General features: G+C 35.5%; 1 long non-coding RNA gene across 1 annotated transcript in view; it reads right to left on the bottom strand.

Moving 5' to 3' along the window:
- Positions 1-11: 11 nt before the first annotated feature.
- Positions 12-22,591, bottom strand: part of LOC113479429 — a 40,954-nt gene continuing 18,374 nt past the window's right edge. The window contains exons 2-3 of the long non-coding RNA XR_003398249.1: positions 10,381-10,651; positions 12-363 (exon numbers count right to left, since the gene is read on the bottom strand). This is a non-coding gene — a long non-coding RNA (uncharacterized LOC113479429). The remainder of the gene's footprint in view (positions 364-10,380; positions 10,652-22,591) is intronic.

Genomic DNA, 22,591 nt, shown 5'->3' with positions numbered 1-22,591 from the left:
CCCCCAATTTATTTTTAACTTATGAGGGATAATATATGATTATATACATTTGAAAGGTTAAACAAACACCCTATGACCCTCTCCCTAAAAGATGAGCTCTGATACCAAGCATAATACTGAAGATCAATTTTTGCTAATGAGGTCCATGATAACTGACCCACAGTGTTAAGAAAAAGTTTTAGGCTTGTCCTTAATTTGCTGTACGATCATCCTGTTGTTAGGCAAAAACCAAAGATATTGCAGTCATACAGATGGAATCATAAAGACTTTATGACTGTCAGCAATAAAAACAGAAATGGATTTCTTGAGTTTTCCACTTCCCATTCCTCTTCAGTCTGGACTCAGTCATGTAGATGAAATTTTCTACAAGAAAATAAACCAGATATGCTGTAACTCTAACACTTTTCTTTGATTTCTCCCTTTGAATGGCACAGATAGGAAGTATGGTTTTGGGCCTCCCGCTACAAGAAATACATTTTGGTGCTGGAGTGTGTCCAAAGAAGAGCAACAAAGCTGGTAAAGAGTCTAGAGCACGTCTTGTGAGGAGCAGTTGAGGGAACTGGGGTTGTTTATCCTGGAGAAAAGGAGGCTGAGGGGATACCTCATTGCCCTCTACAGCTCCCTGAAAGGAGGTTATAGCGAGGTGGATGTTGGTCTCTTCTCCCAAGTAACAAGTGACAGCACAAGAGGAAATGGCCTCAAGTTGTGCCAGGGCAGGTTTAGACTAGATATTAAAAAAAATTTCTTCACTGAAAAGGTTATAAAACATTGGAATAGTCTGCCCAGGGAAGAAGTGGAGTAACTATCCCTTCGAGGTATTTAAAAGATGTGTAGATGTGATGCTTAAGGTCATGGATTAGTTGTGGACTTGGCAGAGTTAGGTTTACAGTTGGACTCAATGATCTTAAAGGTCTTTTCCAACCTAAATGATTCTATGATTTTATCCAGTCTAATTGATTCAGCACTGAAAGGCAGGAACAGAAATAAAATTACTTTTGTGTTTCTCACTGTGAAATAGGTAGAAGTCATTTTCATCTCATGGTACAAAATAATTGTAAAAGTCCCTATTAAATCTTCAGATTTAAAAAGATTTAAAACTTCAGAGCAACAACAGTTCAGGCCTATTACTCTGTAGTTTTGTTTATCAGATGGTATGACTTATGTGTGAATGCTTGCCAACCTGTACATTTCTGCCAGCAAAGCAAAGATAAAAATTAGAAAGTGCTCTCTGTATCTCCTCAAGCCAGGATGACCATGCTTTCCTAGTCCATAGGAGTCAGGCTGTAACTATCAGGCTGAGTCACATGTTTACCCAGTGCCAAACTCGGTTTGAAGCACCACTGACACATGAATTAAATTAGCCACCATCTGTAGGTAAACAAAATCGTAAGAAGTATGCTCATTTTCTTGTTCTTCTCACTGCGCAAGCTCCTTTAATACTAAATGGTCAGGTATTTTTCTTGTACACAGTTTAAAAAAATGTAAGAGTAATGCAACTTATTCTACTACACGTATCTCTAATCCAAACTTCCTTCAAGAATTTGACAGTGGAATTCTCCCCTAAAATCCTACCATTCATTGCATTGTATTCTAAGCAACTGCCCAGCCAACTGTATAAATTTGATATATTCATATATGTATGCACACATATATATATGTATATATAATGTATACATAGCTAATTTTGGGACGAAATGTATGACTCATTTCTGGTTTTCTCCCCTTATTATTATTTTTTATTTATCTGCTCTGCCAATCAGCAAGCCGCTCTGTTCCATTACTGCTCTTAGAGACAAATCTACAGCCATTTGAAAATGGTGAGTTACACATCTCTACCCTCAGTTCTGTCCCCTGGGCTACTTCTGCCAGACAACGGGACAGCAGCACAGATATATCTGAGGCATCTGATAGGGAAGAAAGAGTTCCTGTGCAGACATGAAGAGTCACATGAGGGAATCTGAACCTGTGTCATTTTATCTATTTCAGCATAAATCATACATTCTTTGTTCAACAGCATTTAAATAATGTAGAATACGTTCTCTTTTCCTGTACTTGCTAGGAAACCTCCATTTAACATTTATTCTTTAAACCATAAGTAAGAATCTGCATAGAAATCAGGATACTGTATGAATATCTTTTTATGTGTTTTCTCCAAATTTTATGGAAAACAGAGGGGGAAAGGTAAGCATGATCACTATCTTTTCCAACTCCTCCTTCCACCTTCAAGAGAGAGAAAAAAAACCCACCTAACATCTCTTTTGCTGACTGACTTTCTATCTTGAACACCACACCTCATATACTTTTACTTCTCCAATATAATAAAGTGAATTGATGTTCAATATAAACATGATATTAGATGTGCATTTTAAATGGTCTGAATCCTGCAAACACTGTGATCTGCACTATTTTCAACATCAGGCTTCCACTCTGCTTTGGACTAAAGTGTCAGCATCACAGAAAAGTAATTTTAACAAGTTTCCTTAGTAACTAGAATCTCTGCAATTCCCACAGTAATTGGGATCTCTGGGTTGGTATCTATTTACAGATAGAAATAAATAGGGCATAACTGAAAAGGACTGTGCAAATTAATACAGTGCAGTAAAATGAAAACTTGTGCATACATCTCCTCCCCTAAGCTCTGCTCGCTTTGAGGTTGTCAGAAGAATTTAATGTTCCTTCCTCTGATCTTGTCATTCCTTCGCTTTAAATTCTCTTTACTGTGCCATCTTTTCTCCTTGCCTTTCAGTCTCAGTCATCCCAATATTCACTAAGTTGCTAGCTAACAAAATTGTTCTTATTTTACTTGCCCACTAGGTACTTTTTATTCTTTCTCTGTATTGTCTTTTGTAGCTGGGAGAACATCTTGATAAAATATAAAGCCACTTAGCCACTTGCTTTCTGCAAAACTATCTAAAAATTCCTCTTTATTCTAATGTCTCCAATAAGCAACTAATGAGAGGTGGTGAACAAAAACATTTACCTTTATGTATTTGATAAAACAACAGGAAATGTATCTAAGGGGAAAGAGAAACAATAAGGTTAAAAACCCCATGCACTTCCACATGAAAATCTTCTCACATTTTGTTACTTCACTTCTTCTATGCTGATTAAAAGTAATTGAGACAATGTTCACTTTGTTCATTGGTTCTTTCAAAGAAAAGAAACCCAGCAGTAAATCCTCAGCTTTAAGTAGCCGTATTTGTCATGCATATTTTGCAAAGTACATATCGCTTACATGCCTTGCTTGCATCCAACCCTGTGTGACCATGCCCGCCACAGGTTATGTGCTGACACATCTTTCTTCAGTTTCTGATAAAGCAAAAGCCACCTGTGGAGTCACTGCTGGGTATCACTGGCTACCTGCGTTATACAACAGACTTTTTCCTGACCTGCTTATGAAACCAAATGGGCTGCTTTCTAACCAGGGAATTAATAAGGGCATCTTTCTTTTCCTGATTTGCCCATTTGCTTTTCTCTTTCTTTCCACTGTGGGCAAATTACATGCTTTTCTTGAAACAACCTACTAGTGAGGATACAGGAAAAATATCAAGTGAATCTTACTGGAAAGACATCAGTTCTTAGATTTTTAATCATACAAGTCTATGTTTGATCCACTGCAGTGAGGTCTGTCTGTTCTCTAGAAGGTTATTCTCTTTTTTTATTAAAAATTATATCCACAGTCTAAAGTCAGGCAGTGCCATATGTAAGGCCTATTATTTCTGAGTATTTTAATATTTGTAAATTTTCACTTGTCATCCCAGATTTTTTAACAGAAAAGAAATACCTGAGATATTGTCTTTAATAAGAATAGATTAATTATATTTTCTAAATATTTAAGAATTATTTAAGAGAAAAAAACTAATTGGAGATTAATCCAGTCAGGCCAATAAATAATTGTTAGTGATAAAGATACTCTGCTAATGATAAATACACAAAATAAAAAATATTTTTTGTTATTGCTAAAAACTTTTTTCACTGTAAAACTGTAACATTGCAAAAGGAAGACTAAAAAGAAAGAGAAAGAAAGTACAGGGTAGAATTACAAAGGAAAACTAAAAGTGGATATTAATGGGCTAGAAAAATGCTGTTATAGTGCCTCTTATTTCTATTTTCTTTTGCATGAATCCCAGGGTAGTATTTTAAGATATAGCTTTTATTACTGATTTTAAGTGGAAACAAACTTGCCAGGTCCTATTGTAAAAATAACAATTCAGTGGCATTTTTTCTGCTTCTCTGTTAGATCAGGCACACTACAGGTTGTACGTAGTCAGGTAGATACCACATAGAGGACTGGCAATAATGAAGATCTGTGCTTCCTGTCCTGAAAAAGGCCACAGGATTTTAGTTACTGGTGGGTGTCATCCTGGTGGGTTCTTGGGCAGATCTGGATATTTTGTAGTTGTTACTTATTAGAAATGTCAGGCCAGCATCCTAGTGCTCCGAAGTCAGGGAAGTGATCTACTGCAGTTTGTCCTGCCAGCCAAGAGGTTAGTTGGCTTTTACTTTTTTTCTCTTACCTTATTCCTTTACTTGTGCGGAATAAGAAAAGATTACCTCCAGTTACACCTTCTCAAATCGTGATTCCTTACTAGGGATCTTAAATAGACTGGCTAGAACAGATAAATCCTCCTTGCTGGCAGAAATTACGTTTATGTTAAAGTGGACACCTGAGTAATAAGGCTTTCCTGAAGTCCATGAAGCCATGCCCTACGTGTTAGAACATGCACTTTGTGTTAGCTGGCTGGGGAAACTGGTGGGAAGTCAGCAGGACTGAGGTGTAGACTTCAGCCTTTGGGTACAGCAAAGTAATCCCAAGGACTAGTTCCCTTGGCATTCCATGTTACCTTCTCCTGTTATGCCTCAGGGCACGCTCGGAAGCTGCAGCAAAGTATGGCCAGGGAATTTGGGCCCAATGGTGCTGGAGGTGGTGCTGTTGACTAGACACTGGACATGACACCTCTGTGCCCTGACCCCTTTCTGTTGTAGGTGCCTTCCACAGGAACTTCAGGCAAACTCATCCTGGAGTTACTTGGCACTTTGGTAAGGATCACAGAATTTTGCATGAAACAATAACTGTGGGCAAACAGTTTGCATTTGTTTAGGAAAAAAGGGCTACTTATTTCACAACAGACCATGGCAAAATACTTTTTTTTTTTTTTTTTTTTTTTTTTTACATGGTATTTTCATGCATATCTTGATCACAGCCATTATATGGTGTTCATTGAGTTTATTCTAGGAAGTGAGAGCAAGCTTTTATAATATTCCTCACTTACAGAAAAAAAAGTGAAAATCATATATTTGGAACAGTTTTCTGGTAGTAAAGGGATCTTTTCACTGAATATTTTTTATTTCCCTCAGTAGGATAATTTCAGTTTAAAAAAACCCTTAGTGCAGTAGACAAATTTCAGTCATATTCTGGATTGTCCCTTGGGAGAATATTTTCTCATGTAGGAACAGAACTTGCCAGATCAATGTTGTCTAGAACAGTGGGAACCTTGACTGAGCTTGGACGTGAAGGACCCTCCAGGCTGTCATGACCAGACTTTGCAGGTCAGTTGCCTCTAGGCTTGCAGAAGAAAACTTCAGGCCTGCTAAAGAATGCATGTGGGGTGAAGTCATCTGATTCTGGGGTAGCTGATGAATGCAACTCTTTGTTTCTGTAGACATTTCTAAGCCTGGCTGTGGGGCTAGCATGGAAGCAAGGAATCTCAGCATTCAGCTCACAACAGCCTCACCAAAAGTGAAGACTGTTGTTAGTTCATCTTTTTGCCAAAAAGGAAGAAACAACACGCTTATCTCAAAAATAGCCTGTGAATCAATATGCTTCAGCTCAGTATCCCATAGACAAAATTTCCTGGAGATATATGTTTGTTTTCCTATTGTACATTACTCTGTCAGAGAAAAAAGTACTTCAGAAAAGAACAGCTATTTTCTGACTATCCCTGCCTGATAGACAACACTTACTTTATTCTGTTCTCTACTTTTAAAGAGTTCTATAAGAGTTAATTATAAATATCTTCAAGTCTGTATATTGTAATTTGAAAAAGCAGTCTTTTTTTGTGGCATTCATTCCACTAACAAGACATAAAATATTAACAGTCTGAGTAGTTTCCAACTGCTTTCTTGGCTTTAAAATCATGTTTTTAATTTCTGAGTAAGAGGAAAAAAACAAGTGCAAGGGAAGCTGAAGGTTGTTTTTTTTTTTAAAAAAAAGAGGTCAAGCAAGCCATAGGAGGATCCTAATATGATTATTCTGACATTTTCTGCCTCATAATCTATTATCACCTTCTACTGGGTGTTCATTCACCTCTTCCAACTTCAAAGTATCCTTGAGCTCTGTAACTTTATCTAGATGCCAGTCTGCCAATTCTACACTCTTTAAAGTGGAAAGTCTTAAACACTGTTTTTCATTTATACCAAGAGCTGAGCTGCATGGGGAGTAAAAGTCAGGAAAAAACAGAACTTTAAAGGATACGAAAGAGCTGAATTGCCTTTGATTTGATACTAAAAATTAGGACTTGAGCTTTGCATGTTCTGGGTTATGTAGTAGGAGTATGGGCCATGGGATTCAGGCCAAAAGAATAAAAGTAAGCTTTTTATTCCTAAAAAAATGATGCAGTAGAAAAAGGAAATATATACTGGGATTGCTTGCAGCTTTCTGAGGATCTCCATTTGAAATGAGCAGCAATGGGAACTAAAGGTCTGGGAGCAGAGAGAGGCACAAACCAGCAAGAGGTAGGGCTGTGGGCTCCTGCAGACCTCCTGCAGCCTGGGTGTGAGGAGGGGTTCTGCAAAACCGGGAGTGAACTACATAGGCTTTATTTGTTCTTGTTCACTCCCTGTCAGCGTGGCCTATTGAAACAACCACTTTCCTCATGCAACCTGATTTAGCTGAAAAAATGAATGGCTCAATATAGAGCTCAGAATGCTTACAGACAAATGATAAACAGGTTTGTCAACCCAAACACAGCCTGATTAATAAAATTATATTACTGTTAAGAGGTCCTGTTTCCAGAGCCCGAATGGCATTTAAATTCAGAAGACACAACACTGTTATCAGTGAAATAAATTTGAATATTTCCATAGACTGAATATTTCTGCAGACTGAAATTTACAGCAGCATTCTGATTTTCTAACTATGAGAAAGGTCACTAATGACTTTGAAGTTACTGATATGCACGCTGAAATTCAACTCTTAGCCTCCCCACCCCCAAATTTATCTGTCTTGACAACGGTGTGTTTAATTTATTTTCATTCTTACAGGCTTATTGCAAAAGCTTGCTTGTTGTCATCTGACATGTATAGAAAGGTCAGTCAGTGTTTGTAATGAAGAAAGGTAATAATTTATCAAATTAGATGACTTGCACTTTGTTTACAGTAACAAGATAAAAGCATTTTCTAGGACAAAAAAAAACCCAAACACCAACACCTCCCGAAAATCCCGCCAAAAGACTCAATTGTAAAATATTTCTCTCTTCTACTTCTCTTGTCATCTAGCTGTTCTAAAGAAAGTTGACATGAACATCTGCTTATATTCAAGGAGTACCTGGAATAGAAGGCAGCTTTCTCAAATATTACTGATCTCAGAGGAGCCTTGTACAGTGTTAAATAAAAGGGTCGAATATTTCAGTAGGCTATATTTCATTTAAATAACCTTCCAACACTGCTTTCTTTATTGTATCTAAACTGCTGACTCCATTTTGCTATTCAGCAGTAATAAAGGAAAATTTTAACGTAAAGTTTTACACATTCAGACACCTTCACACACAGTGACCACGTGACTAAGAAGTCAGCTGTTGCCACCACTTAGAGTATTTCACTGAAACACAGCATTACTTTGCATATATAAGTGGAAGAATCCATTACAAATCAGTAAAGACAATTTAAAAATAGCTCATATTGGGAGTGGGTTATGTACATATCCCTGGAGGTATTTAAAAGACCTGTAGACGTGGTGCTTAGGGACATGGTTTGATGGTGGACTTGACAGTGTTAGGTTAACAGTTGGACTCAATCTTAAAGGTCTAATGTTTCTATGATTCTGTATACATAGTCATATGGAAATATATGTACACATCACTGTCACTGTCTTGCACACATGATATACATGAACATCTATTTTGTGGATCTCTGAATACATTCACCCTGGTTTGACCTCCTCCTTTTTGTTTGTACACTCTGATCCATCTCTGATTTACTTCTAACATTACACTGCTCAAACAAGCCTCACATGCTTGAAGAGTAAAATAATACACGTACATAGAAAACCAGAGATGTTTCCTTTGTTCGATTTCCACATGAAGTTTGTTCAAGTCTGGGGTATATGGAAAGAAATATATGATCCTTGGTATCTAGAAAACTAAGAAGTAAATAAAGCTCAATTTTAGATTAGGGCATAATCTTTCACTTGCCTTCTGTTGGAAAAAAAATGCCACAAAATTATTTAGAAGATTCAGGTTCACTGAAGCATTTTACTGATTTACAATATTTAGAAGAAGTACTATAACCAAACAGAAAAAAAAAATCTAGCAGAATTAAAATCTACAGTTCACTTCCTTAACTTGAGATTTTACTTAATTTAAAATTTCTTTTTCAGTTTTAAAAATTTAACAAATGAAAACAAACCTCATGACTGATATGAAACATTTGATTCTGGATTGCTATAAACATTTGGTAGATAGACTAATTTCTACTTTTCTCTCTGTGGTCTTTGTCAGATTTTTAATCGTAGTTTGTTTAATTTTCAATCACATAGATGATAAAAAGCATTTCCTTGAGAAAAATATCTGAGTTGGATGAGCATAGTATTAAGTATGACATCTGTAGCCTGTATATGATGAAGTACAAAAGGAGATAGTAGGGAGATAATATTGGAATAAATGCAGTAAGTATTGTTGTACTGGGTCACATTAATTCTGCCAAATCAACATTCTGAAGGGGAAAAAAAAAAAAAAAAAAAAAAAAAGGAAAAAGGGAAAGAAAAGAGAAGAAAGGCAGAAAGAGACAGCAGTGCTGTAATGTGTATTGACTGAATGAAGAGACTTAAACCAACTTATTTTCTCATATTCATGGGGTAGAAGGGTGTTCAGGTTCCTTATTCCTGTGTTTCTGTACGCCATAAAGTTTTCTGAAATCAGGCAACATGCAAATAAACTTGACAAGGTCTATCATGTCCCAGTGACCTAGATCTTTTCTGTTGGTTGTGATTCTTGCATCCTACTGAGTTGTTTTGCCCTTCCCAGAGCACAGCAAATCGATAAGTATGTGTTAAGCAGTTGATCATTTTGCAAATACTGTTTGTGACAAGACAGAAACAGACCTTCATATCTGCCAGGGTGACAGGGAGCAATTCACTCAAGAGTACTCAAAGGACTGATGTTGTGGCCGTTTCTTCACACTTTCCTACTCTGGTTGCCAAAGACCTTATTTTCCAATTGACCTCACTGAACCATCACAGTTATGTCCTGCTTTAATTAAGGCAGTTTTAAATGATCCTCTGTGGCCCTCTGTAGACCAGATCTTCACTAGCTGCAAGTTGATATGACAGACCTGTCTTGATCTAGATGGAGCTTTATCATTTACATCAACTGAGGATCTGATAGTTTCAAGTTGGACACTGTCACATTGCTCCTGTAAGAGCTACTAAGACAAGAGGACCGTTTATGTAAGTAAAGGATGCAGATATGCATATCATATTCAATTACAAGTCCCGTGGTAGAGGTAACCTCTGTGGTTTTTTGTTATTTTGTCTGAAAAATACTATATACTTGCTATTGTGCAGATTAACCACATATATGTGAGCACATAAAAGAATCTTATCTGTTGCTAATAATGCTTCCTTTTTCCCTCAAGCAAAACTCCAAACTTGTATAATGAAATCAGAGTAGTTAATGAAAAAATAAATAAATTCAATTGCTGGAACCTTTTATTAGCCAAAAGTAAGGTATAGTTTACATTCTTATCTCTAAATCAGGTAAGACAATTTATAGAAGCACAGAATAACTACAAGTTATATTTAAGGTATGTCAGACTATAGTACAAATATTTATACATTTATAGTCTCTTATCTCCTATAAGAGTTTCCAGGGGTCGCTATTAAAAGCTAATAAGGATGATGACTGCAGGAAGCCCTTCAACTTTACTTCTAGTAGGTCTGGTGTGACCATCAGGGTGCAAAAAATGTGAAACCTGAGCTGAGCCAATTAGAAAGCTTCTGAGCTCAGTGAATAAGTGCTGGGCCAGCACACTGCAGGGTCCTGCCCCATAAATTAGTGAAGGCAGAGGCAATCTGACAAGGGTGGTAGAAAGTCTGCTGGGAGTCATAGAGAATGGTATGACAGAATAGGAGCAACTTGCTGAACAGGGGAATCGTACACTCACTGGAGAGAGGTTGTTCTCTACTCCTTGAGGTCTGGCTATTGGAGAAGCTCTGTCAATGCTGGCGATCCATCACCAAAGGAGCCAGGTAGAGGAGAAGATCCATTCTGGTACATTTTGGCAAGAGCCAGCTGAGACTCCAAGACTGTTTCAGGCCAGGGAAACAGAAGATATAGGCCAGAGAGGGTGTTGGTTTAATGTAGCAAACATGACAGAGATCTCAGGGAATGACATTTCATTTGCACTATCCATCACTCTCCTAAAACAGGCTATCCTGAAGTTGAGAGAAAAAGGGTAGAAAAGCAGCTTGATAATCAGCACTTATTAGTAACTTTAAACTTGTCCTTACCCACATACTGTTTATTTGATCATATTTTTAATTTCATTCCTTTTCTTGAATTAGTTTTAGTCCCTTTTTAAATCTTTCATATCAGTGATATGTCAAGGTCTGACTTCAATACAAGAAAGGAATGAGTCCTCACAGAACAGTTCACTAGGCATACCAAGAACCATAATAAAAATATTGAACAGTGCAATAAGATGCTGCCTTAAAAAGGACATCCAACCTTAAAAAGATCACAGTTTGGAAACATCTCCAATATTTAGTGATGCTATAAGCAGGAGGCAGAGGCTTGAGCAATTTCTCATTGGAGTGATAAGATGTCGCAAATTTGTGTTACTTGTCTAGATGATTGTCCATTGACACAGACTGACATTTATTTCTGAGATAATCTCTAAAAATAAACTGCTCAGAAGCACAAATGTTTTGTGGCAATGTAACATCATTAATAATGAATGCCAATGACTGAGGATATTTTGTTATATAGTTTGAAAGAGAAAAAAATGAACACTCATTCAGTCTGTATCACAATTAAAGATGGGCTGAATAATCACATCTATTAATAGCAGCAACCCATGGTTGTCAGGATAAATTATTGTTAGCTCTTTTTCTCTCTGCTTTGCCCCATCTCTGATCTGTCTTTTATTTTCTTACCAGTTCTGTCCTCTAAACACTATGAAACAAAAGGTATAATTTTCTCATAACTCCACATCACATTTCAGTTCAAAATGTAACTTAAAATCTTAACTTTCCATGACTGATTTCAAACAATTCCATTATTAAAATTAGTATACTCATGAAGAACAAGTTAAGGAGAGCTTATGAAAACAAACCGACAAAACAAAAAGTGGTATTTCCAAGAGAATGGTCTGGTATTGTTGATTTGTGCTACATATTTATGTTCAGTGTGGCCTTGTTTCTCCTTGCTTTTTTCCCCTCTTCAAAAGTTTGCATCTATGGTAAAACCAGTTAATTTGAAGCATAATGAGAGGCAAAGAAGTAATAATTGAGAGAGTAAGAAGGAAGGAGTTTGCAGAAAGCTTTGATTCAGCATATTCACACCCTAACTTAAGATGTGAAAATTCACAGGCAAATTACTTTGAATCCTTCCACAAATCCTCAAGAGAACCTGGAATTTTAAAATGCATATATAAAGCCTAGGCTACCTTTAGACATCAAAACCAAACAAAAATTAATACAATTTTGCAGGTCATTTGGGAAAGTGAGCATTATTTTTTATGCTTCTTTATATTCATCACATATTTCTGTCTGTTTTTATTTAAGATGCTAATGACTTTAAGCACCAGAATTGAATATATGGGTTCAATGGACAGTATAAGCATATTAGTATAATTAGGAGTATGTGTATATTGTAAGTTAAAGATATAATGATTATCCAGTATCAGCCTGAGGCTAAATCTTTTATTATACTTGGTGTTCAACACTGCTTACTTTATAAAAACAAGTCTCTGCAGCTATGACTGCATTTAAATGGACAAAAACTCATTGACTATACAAAGGAGTGGGTTCACAACTGCAATTATTTTGAAAATTATTTACATGGCAGAATGCAATATTTCTACATTATTTAACTGATTACATTTTCCCAAGTGCTTCTGGAATTATAAGTTCGGAATATTTGATTCTTTTTTAATATGGAAATAGTTATTTAACATCGTTCCCATTTCAATGTGATCCTTATTGTTATTAGTGGAATCACATCCTTCCTACCATGCTGTCTTGTTTCTAGTATAGAGAATGAATAATAACACACATCAAGCAAGAAACAGTAATTGTCAAAATAACAGCAAACTGCTAATTAAAAAAAAAAATATTTTCTGTACATCATTGCTTACAATAGAAATGGGTTGTGATGAAAACAGTGGAAAATCAGTTCAGTTATAAAAGTTTATATAATGATTAATATTAATATAGTACATAAAATCACCTAAGACAAAATAGTCCTTATGACAAAGCTGGTTTTTAGTACATGAGAAAGTCCGGGAAGGCAATGCCTTGTTGGGAAACTGAGCTGTCTTGTGACAGAAGATACAGTGCACCGTCCACTGAATCCTCTTTAGTCAAATGTATAACACTCTGTTCCTATCTATTCCAACCTGTAAGATTTCCCATTTCATTTACAAAACATTTAGCTATATGTGATACTATTTGTTACATAGTCTCAAACAGAGCAAGAGAATTGGCCTTTAAGATTAAAGGGTTAAACTCACAGAAACTGACAAAGTTAGAGAAAATGGAGTCCAAAGTGTCATAAACATATGGATCTTTTGGGCACAAATGGGAGAGAGAAAAATCTCAAATCTGCATTTTCAAAAGTTGTATTCTGCGAAGAAAGAATGATGGAGAAAAATCTGGAAAGGGACTTGAGAACAGGAAAAAAGGCAGTGAAAATAAAGAACACATCAGCCTAGGAAGTGGCAAGGCATGTATTTTCATGAGTAATCCTACATTTGGATCACTTTTTTTTCTGCCCATTTCACAGTTAGTTCAAGGCAGTCTTGTAAAAACTCTGGGAAAACATCTACTCAGTGATACCTCACAAAACAGAAGAATAAAGATGGTAATTCTAGACAATTCATCTGGACTATGGGAGACCAACACACATCCCCATCCTCTAGCATAACAGACCTGAATCCACACCATCTTCATCCTATGGAATTGCCTTTACCCCTTAATTTGGGTGTTACTGAAGTGTGAGTTTTAACTTTTTATACTTAAATTGAAGAAGTATGTATTCACTAAGCTGTAGTCACAGTTTGCCCTTCCCTAAAAGAGAAGATTTGGGTATCTGCTGTTCTCCTGTAAATTTTCATGTTCTACATATAGCATGGAGGTCCTTGAGGATAGTGCAACAGAAACTGGTTCAAGCCTCAGAAATTGTGAGGTCTATGACTTAAATTTTAGTAACTCTGAATTTTCTAATCATTTTGCTGTTGAGTGGACAATTAATAGTTTGGTTTAGTTGTTTTTTGTTTTGGTGGGTTTTTTTTGTTTGTTTGGTTTTTTTTTTTGGTTTTGTTTTAATAGAATGTAGCCTTTGTTGAGGTGTACAACTTTGGAAAGTAGTAGATTATGAGCTATGGTTGTGGTTATGAATCACGAGAGCTAAACAGATATTTTCTCAGATACTTCTTACAAATGAGGCATAGGAAACACCAACATTCTCAGCATTTCTTAAACATTCCATTTAGGCTGTTCTACACCTTTGTAGACTCCATAGTTCAGTGCCTATACTTCCCTGTGGAGAGAAGTGGGTGTTCGTTTATGCACAGTCCTTCCATTCCTGGATGTAGTTTCTTTTCCACTAAATAGATTTGGAATAAGAAATAAATATTTGGTAATAAAAGGAGAAATCATTGGAGAAAAAAAAGTGCTTCTCTAGGACCTAGTATGAATTAAGAAATACATTTTCCACAGTTCAGGTATAATAATCTATAGTATTTATCTATCAAACCAGACTTTGCTGTCAATTTCATTGTCGATTTTTCTTTTCCTATACTTTGTTTAAAATTGGATTTTAGTCTTGTATTAACTTTGATTAAAACAGAAAAATATTGTATCTGACAAATTGGACTAGAAAGGTAATGTTAATCTGATACTGAGTAACTCAGCCCTACATAAAAGACATTCCATATAAGATGGAAGACTTTTTTATTACAGAAATGCAAAGACCCACAGAGGTTTGTCTTGGAAATTCGTGCTTTTCTAAAGAAAGGCAAATAACCTACAGAGACACTATCTTTGGGCAGAAGTGTCTTGTAAACAGCCAGGAAAGGCAAGTCAGATTGGAATTGTCTGAAATGACTGTGGCAATTGTGATTAAACAGAGCACTTAAAAATAGCAAGAAAGTTTGATTTTTGGTAGAAAAACATTAAAAACACTACACCAGTACTGCTATGAATGTCTTAAGCCATCCAGAGTCAGGGGTTTTAAACTTATCTTCATTTCCTGTGGCCATGACTTTGCTGCTGCAGATACTAATGGAGTGAAAAAGATTTTAACTGTCTGTAAAAGATTCATCTGGATAAATATTATCCTCTCCAAGATCAATTACTACAATCCCTATTGTCTACTGAATAATACATAAGTGCACCAAATGTAATTCCATTGATGTCTGGTGATTTCTTCATTCCTGTGAAAGAGATTTCATTTTTTACTTTAACAGCTCATGATTTATATTAGTGAATAGATTGTTTCTTAGTCCCCAGAGAGTCTTTATAAACAACTCTGGCCTCTCTGACCACACACTTCTATCCTTATCTATTGCTACTGCAGCACATTAACATGCTGAAACAATGGTTCATAGACACTAGTGTCACAGAAGAAGTGCTTTTATGTGGTTTGGTTGAAAGCTTTTCTCTGAGGGATAATCATATTCCTAGCCATTAAGAAGAAATAAAAAGTAATTAAATTCATTTCAGCTGTATTGAGATACAAACGAAAAAATTGAAGAGGGTGGCTGTTCAAATTTAGCAGGTGTTTGTCTCCAATAATGTGTAAATTCTGCTTCACTAAACCCCACATTTTTCATAAATTACTGCCCCATCTGATGGCAGAAGTAGATTCTTCGGGCTTTTTCTTGTTCCTGGTTAGCCCATTCTGTCTCATGGGAGTTTCTAGGGATATCGAGTCTCTTTTTACCTTGATGAAGAGAACCTTTGGATAACCACAATCTATGCACCCAACACTGAATAAAATGTTAATATTTAGTCAGTTTTCAGTCTAATCTGTAAATTACAATCATCTGTCACAATGCTGGTGACATGGTGTTTGAACCAGGAACCAGATGATTTAACAACATCCAAGTCAGATACCTCACTAACTATGCAGTAATACCAAAGGGCATCAGAATAATGCTGAAAACATCACACCAGTCATGGAGGTAAGCTAGCTAAAGAAAAACAATGAAGACAGGGAGTGCCTCAAATCCCACATTGAATTTCAACACCTACCTCGAGGCCGTGGGAGAACTATATTCACTTTTCTCCTCTGTCTAAGATGATCTGAATATACATCTTCTTCCCAAGAGATTGCCTTGGATTCACTTCTATTAGTGGCATAGAGATGTGCCACCTGCACATCTCTCTCTCTTCATCTCACTCACACTCCAGGCACCTGCTCCATGCATTGATTTTAGACAGCTGTGAGAATTTCAGATATTCCCTCTATTCTTTCTTTTTGAGCAAGCAGTTTTTCTGATTTGGGTACTGTAGGTGTTTAGCTATTCCAATCTACATCTTTTCTTTGAAAACTCAAATCAAAAGTTTGGAACATCTGTCTGGTATTAAAAAAAAAAAAATACAGCTGTCATTCTAACAATAAAAGTAATAGATCTATAGACAAGAATGTGGATGTACTGGAATTTCATCAAGACCCAGTTAAAACATTAGTAGAGAGTATGGAAGAGTACCTCTGATGGTGTGATTCAATAGAAAAAAGTAAAGAAAAGATGGTTCTGTTTGGTCCTATGGTTGGTCCACACTGGGTGGTTAAATTATTTTTGACAAATCATTTACAAAAGTTCTTCTCCCGTGTTTATTCTGTGCACAGAGCCCACAGCCTGATACCAAAATTCTGTCTGGAATCATTTTACACCTATGTAGAATGGGAGTTTAAAAAAGTCCTGTTTCTGTAGAGTTTTCCATCTGTTCAGCAAAGGTGTAAATATTGTGAAGAATCAGGGATGTAATTTCAGTTATGTATGCTATATAAAAGGGAGGAGATGTGTTCATTTGTATGTTGCATGTTTCCCTTTCCAGCATAAATATTTTAAAAAATTTTGACAGTGTTTTACATCTGGAGTTAAAACTACAGTGGAAGATAATTTTTTTTAATTTATTATTTTAGATTATTTCAGTCTATAGATGTATACAGAAAGATGTTTGGAAAAGAAGTTCTGAGTCCACTTTAATATAGTTATATCCTGTAGATGCACTTGTCAAATCCCAGTGAGATTTACAGTTTGAATTATAACTCATTTATAACTTTTGACACATAACTCACTTAGGTTAGATCTTAAGGGGTTTTGTGAACATCATACTCGAATAATTTGACAGATATCTGGTTAACACATAAAAAATTATAGAGGTTTGCATATAGACAATGAATACTTTTCATATTGTCTTCCTTTTGTTATGTAAAAGATTAATCCATAACTAGATGTTTAAATAGAGGTTTTCAGAGACTGAAAAGCGTAGCTAGGATTGCCATTTTTAGATCACATTTCAGCATACTTTGTACAGCAGAGAGGAAAAAAATGAAGAAATCATGAGAAATTAATCACTCCTTTTAAGAAAACATTATTTAGTCTCCTTTTACCCTATTAATCTTCTGGCAAAACTGCTAAACACTATTCAGCTATTGTTTCAGTGGTGTGGTACTATTTGTACAACAAAATTTATTTTTTAGTAAGATATGAACAGAAACAGATAAGGAACATAAATAACCGTAAACGTAGATTGAAGGAGAATAGTTGGATGTCAATGGAAGCAGTAAGAAATATTTTAAATAAGATTTTTAGTTTTACTAGAATTAGGTGTTCTTTTAATTCATGGACATTAGTACTTATTCTTGTAACAGGTTATATTTTAGTCCAAATCTTATAGATGCAATAAATTTAGATCAAGCTTTCTAAAAAAGCATAAAGAATCAAACATTTTAAATTGTCAGTTGTTTATTATTCTAGAAAAACAAGCAGTTTGAAGGCAACCACTGCTTATTTTTGAAAGCTCTGCATTACCTACAATGTCATATCTTATTTTTTAAAACATCATCCAGCTCTGTTAAGCAGCCAAAGAAATGTTAATTCAAAGGTCTACATCATCCAAAACCTTGGCTCACAGATGAATCTCAGTTCTGTTAAACAAGCGTTGCTTTGTTCCTGGGCCTCTTTTTAGACTGAAGCAACAGGTTTCCTCCAGGGCAAAATCCAGGTGTTGGTCTAGTAACGGTTCACTAGAGATCTTTCCCAATATGGGAGATGAATATAACAAACAGCCTGCTGCAAGGGCTCTTTCCCTCTGACCTTCACAGGTCTCCAAAAGACAGTCCAACATGCCTTTGACTCATACATGTGCCCACAGAAGTACCTCGTGTCACACCCATGGCATGAAAAGGAATAAACACTTGATTTCATGCTATACAAAACTAAAACACAATTCTGTTCTGAATTAAACAGAACAGAAAAGTCAAAGAAATAGAAACATTTACAACTTCTGTGTGCCACAGGCATTCAGAAGAGGTCTGGACCTGTTGAGGCTGGGCTTAACTGATCAGAATGATATGGATGCTGTCGTGTTATAAATTTTATCTAACTGGCTAAAGTATGAGAGAGAGCTAAATAAGAAGTTGCTCATTTTTTATGTGATGTTTTCAAGTGAAACTAAATTAATAGAAAATAAACTTAAAATTTAATTCAAAAGTTAAGCTAAAATTCAGGAAGCTAATAAGTGATTTCTTAATATTAAGATCATATTATGCTTTTTTTCTGAAAGCATGTAATTGTTCATAACCTACAACAACATTTCAATGCACCACACATCTGCAAAGTAACCATGCTTGCAGATTTAGGCTGAAGTTAAGCCTCACAGAACAGCGTGCAGCTGATGGGGATCAGGGCTTTGTACTGTAACCAACCATGTGCTGAAATGTGTGTCTGACTATGCAAAATTTTTGCTATATTTCAGGGACAACATTGAACTGAACAGCTGAACTAGCTTCTGAAGCTGGTATGTCCTGCTGGCTTTAAATGGACTAGCAGTAATCATAGTTGAGAGGTGGTTTAAGAAGCTGCTGCTTCTGAATTCCTTGTTGTGAACTCTCACCTGGTTGACCAGAGTAGCTGGGATTAGCACAGCTGATAGTCAAATGCAGAGTCATGCCATGGAAAAACTGGGGGTGACAGCAAACTCTCCCAGCCACAGAGACAAGCTTTCAGGTTGTGCTAAGAAAGCCATCTCAAGACAAACACTCCCCCCCCCCTTTAATGACTGCCATAAGAGACATGGTTTTCACTACAGTTATACACAAAAAGGTCAGCTGTGAAAATGGAAAAAATACAAAGTTATAAAATCCAGATGTAAAAAGCAGCATTTGAGAGCATAGGAGTGATGTGTCATGTGAAAAATTTGGTTTTCCCCTGGTTTTCAGTGGAACTGAAGACAATATGGCTTTTGTGTAATGCACACTCCCTATCTCCAAGGACATAATTAAGAAGTTGTATAACAAAATTGGAAGTCTTGTAAAACACAGCCGGAGATCCAATTTGTGGATAATTGCCATTGCTGTGGAGGACATATGAGGCAGCATGATTTGCTTCATAACAGAGCTTTTAGAGGCTTGTTTGGAGCAGAAATTTCTCCCAACCCTATTGGAACAAGGAATAGACACATGTCTTTCCTATACTCAAAGTCATAAAGTACTGGTAAACAGTTGTGCAATTATTTATACTAGGACTGAATCTTGAGTGAAGACCCTGTGCACCTTGGGGGAAAGGAAGAGAATATTTTCAGGTTCACGCCTATAAATCTTACACTTCTAAATGTGATGTTTTGTGAGGCAGTCTGAAATAGGCACTGTCTTGAAGCTGATGGAGTGCAGTGATAAAGGATTCACTTCATATGTATCTAGGAGCTAAGAGTGAAAAATACTTTCAAGCCTTTGAAATAATTATCTCGTGTATATTTCTGCCAAGAAGAATAGGACAAAATTCAAAAAGTTAAAAAATTCTGTTTTCATTTCACTGTAAGGGAGGAATCACTGACATATCAAATACATCAAAACTCAATGAATACATATGGGAACTGACTGAATTCTGGGAAGGATATTATGAGAAAATAACAAATGTGCAAGGACTCAAATCATCTAGCTGGATGCTGGTAAAATTTAACCTGTTGATTTAGTCATTAAATACTGCTTTTGCATATTTTCATTTGTGGGGCCAAAATTATATTTTTAAATATATATAAACATATAAAATTATATAAATGCATAATTAAATATGTAAAAGGACTTGGGCTTAAAGAGAAATTTTTATCAGCACATTATTTTATTTGTTAATATTTTATTTTAACTTAAAACTAAGTTCCAATATAAAAATATCTTTTCCTGAAGAATTACTATTTTATTTCAAGCCGCTTCAATAAAAACAAAAACCTTCAACAAATATTTGATGTATTAATTGAATAATGTGTTATAGTTAGCTGAGTTTGCTGGATCATACTCTAACATCAAGTTGTCTTCAATGTATTTAGATAGCTTGATTCTACCAGTGAGATTTTATATGCTTTCTATGTTTATTTTTGGTGTGAAAACATACAGGCAATTTCCTACTTATCTTTCCAGTTTTGTATTCATTGGAATGGAGTTTGTAAAAATTGCTTATAGAATAGTGTATCTTTTCCTGGGGCTTAAAAGAAAGAAATTTGGTGCTAAACTGGGTTGTAATATTTTCTCATCTATCTCTCTGTATTTCCTCTCAGTACAGTTTTGGGGTTTTTTTTTTAAAGCTTTCAGGAATCTTCCTTTCCATCAACTTTTCATAGACTATTGCATCTCCCATAACCTTTTGTAGTTCTTGGCAATACAGATTGAAAGACTAGAACTTTTATTACTCTACGTATTTGTAAAATTATATAAAATCTAAAACCACCAAGGCTGTGTCTATTTTCTGCTTTCAATGAATAGGTTTCTTCATAGAGCTTTCAGGATATGGAGTAAATAGATCATTCTGTTTATGAACCATTATGTAGAGCTTATGTAAAGTCAGTTGTACCTTCAGATGTGAACACGAAGGTATGAATAACGTCCAGGAAGAACACTTACAGGATAAAGAACAGCTTAGTGCTAGCAAGGGTAGTAAAATTAAGCCATAGATCTGAACTGAATATCTTTATGCACACTGAGAATCACTTTTATTCATCAAGTAATCAAACTGTGTTCAGTATAAATTTATTGACTTGTAAGAAGAACTAGTACGAACTCATTAAATAGTTGCTTATTTGTGACAGTTACGCTGTGGATGTTCTAAGGAGCTTTTTGTTATGTGAGTCAAACTTGAAACATGTCACAAAGGTATAAACATCTATTTAAAAGACAGTCATATTTATCATGAACTGATATTAACTATGAAATCAAGCTGACTTCATAGCAATAAATGAAAATCTTTACATTAATGCATCACTACATTAGGAAATGAAGGGTTACATCTTCAGTATGTATTAGAAGAAACTTAAAAGTACTGAGATACTCTAGTAGGATTTAAGTGGAATTTAGTCTGAGTGTCTGTCTGAGCTTCAATATCCTGTTATAGAGAAGTATTTAAATCTCTTTTTCAAAAAATGAGTAATATGGGTTTGTACTTCACCACTGGGAAAACAGAACTAAATGCTGGTCTTCCACGTGCTGTATGAAAACTCTAACAGATGGAGAACAGATAAGCAAGCAGCGTTCCTCTGAGGCTTCTGACTTTTGTGCATAAACTTGGTACCTTGCTGTTCAGCACTTGAGATCAGTGTCTTGTATCTGTCCATCTGAAGTGGCAGAAACTGCTTTACCACAGAAAGTTTAATGCCTGAAGGTTTTGAGAATCAGTTTTGAATTTGAGTGGCCAAGGTCCAGGTTGAATGGAGTTTAAAAATCCTTTAAGAGGGCAGAAAGGGGGAAATACCCTCAACTATCCAGAATTACAGATTCTGGAAGCACTAATGTGCACAAGTAACTGTATTCATTGCCCTTAGAAAACAACAGAATTATCCTTGTGCACAGATGCTTTAGAACTATGCTTGTATACTCATGATTTTAAGTAATCTTTAGATGAAGACCTGACCTGGAAAAAGGACAAATGCACATTTTCACCCAAGAGCTATCACATTCCTGGCTCTGAAATTCAGATCGCATACATCAGAGAGTTCATGTGTGACAGTTACTTTTATCACAAAATCTGCTTTTTTTCTTAAAATTAAATGTTCTATTACCTTCCAGACTAGAAAAGCTTTAAAATTAACCATGTATTATCCTTTTGCTTGCTTTATTCAGTTATGTCATCATTGTATTTTGGCATTCAAGAAGAAAAGGATTGGCATCTCTTATGTAATACTTGCTCTTTTATTCTGCTGAGTGTTATAAAATCAGATCACTAATAGCTCTGGGTTTAGGAATTCATTCTTCAGTAGTGATATTGCTATCACTGTAACAATGTAATAATAGCATCCATGACAAATGTTTACAGTAAAGAAACCAATATATAATTATTTTTTATATAGAAAAGAAGATTTATGTACTTCTGCAATGACAGATTACTGTAGTTGATGAGCTTCTCAAATTTCTGTCTTTCTGGCCAATTCCATTTTTATCCAGTTCCACCAGAGTGTTCATGTTTAAACAAAACCTGAAAAAAACCATTCTTTACTACATGTGTTTGTCATAAATCTGTTTGTCAGATTTGACATCCCATTTTTCAAGAAGGTATTTTCAACTTGAATTAACTCATCTACTTAAATAGCAATTCTGTATCTTCTTTTTTTTTTTCTTTTTTAACTTCATGTATGTTATGGCATTTGTCATCCTGAATTATGTTCTCTAAATGGACTGTGCACATTGGCATACTTTGAATTACACATAGCAGAAAAACAATTTCTTAATCTTTTCTGGCAGGGAAGTTTTTATGCCTCTTTTTTTTTTTTTTTTTTTTTTTTTTTTTTTTTTTTTTTACTCTGCTGGTATACCTCTCTCTGGTCAGATGTTCTGTGGGAAGGTAGTTATGGTTGTTATGCCAGATGTAATGTCAGTATATTATGAAACTGCAGTGGTTTTATATATGAAGAGGAAGGACACCGGCATGTATTCTTCCTGAA

This window comes from Athene cunicularia (assembly GCF_003259725.1).
Source record: "Athene cunicularia isolate RWA chromosome 4 unlocalized genomic scaffold, athCun1 chr4_part1, whole genome shotgun sequence".
NCBI classification, from domain to species: domain Eukaryota; kingdom Metazoa; phylum Chordata; class Aves; order Strigiformes; family Strigidae; genus Athene; species Athene cunicularia.
This window is presented reverse-complemented; position numbering and strand designations above follow the sequence as displayed.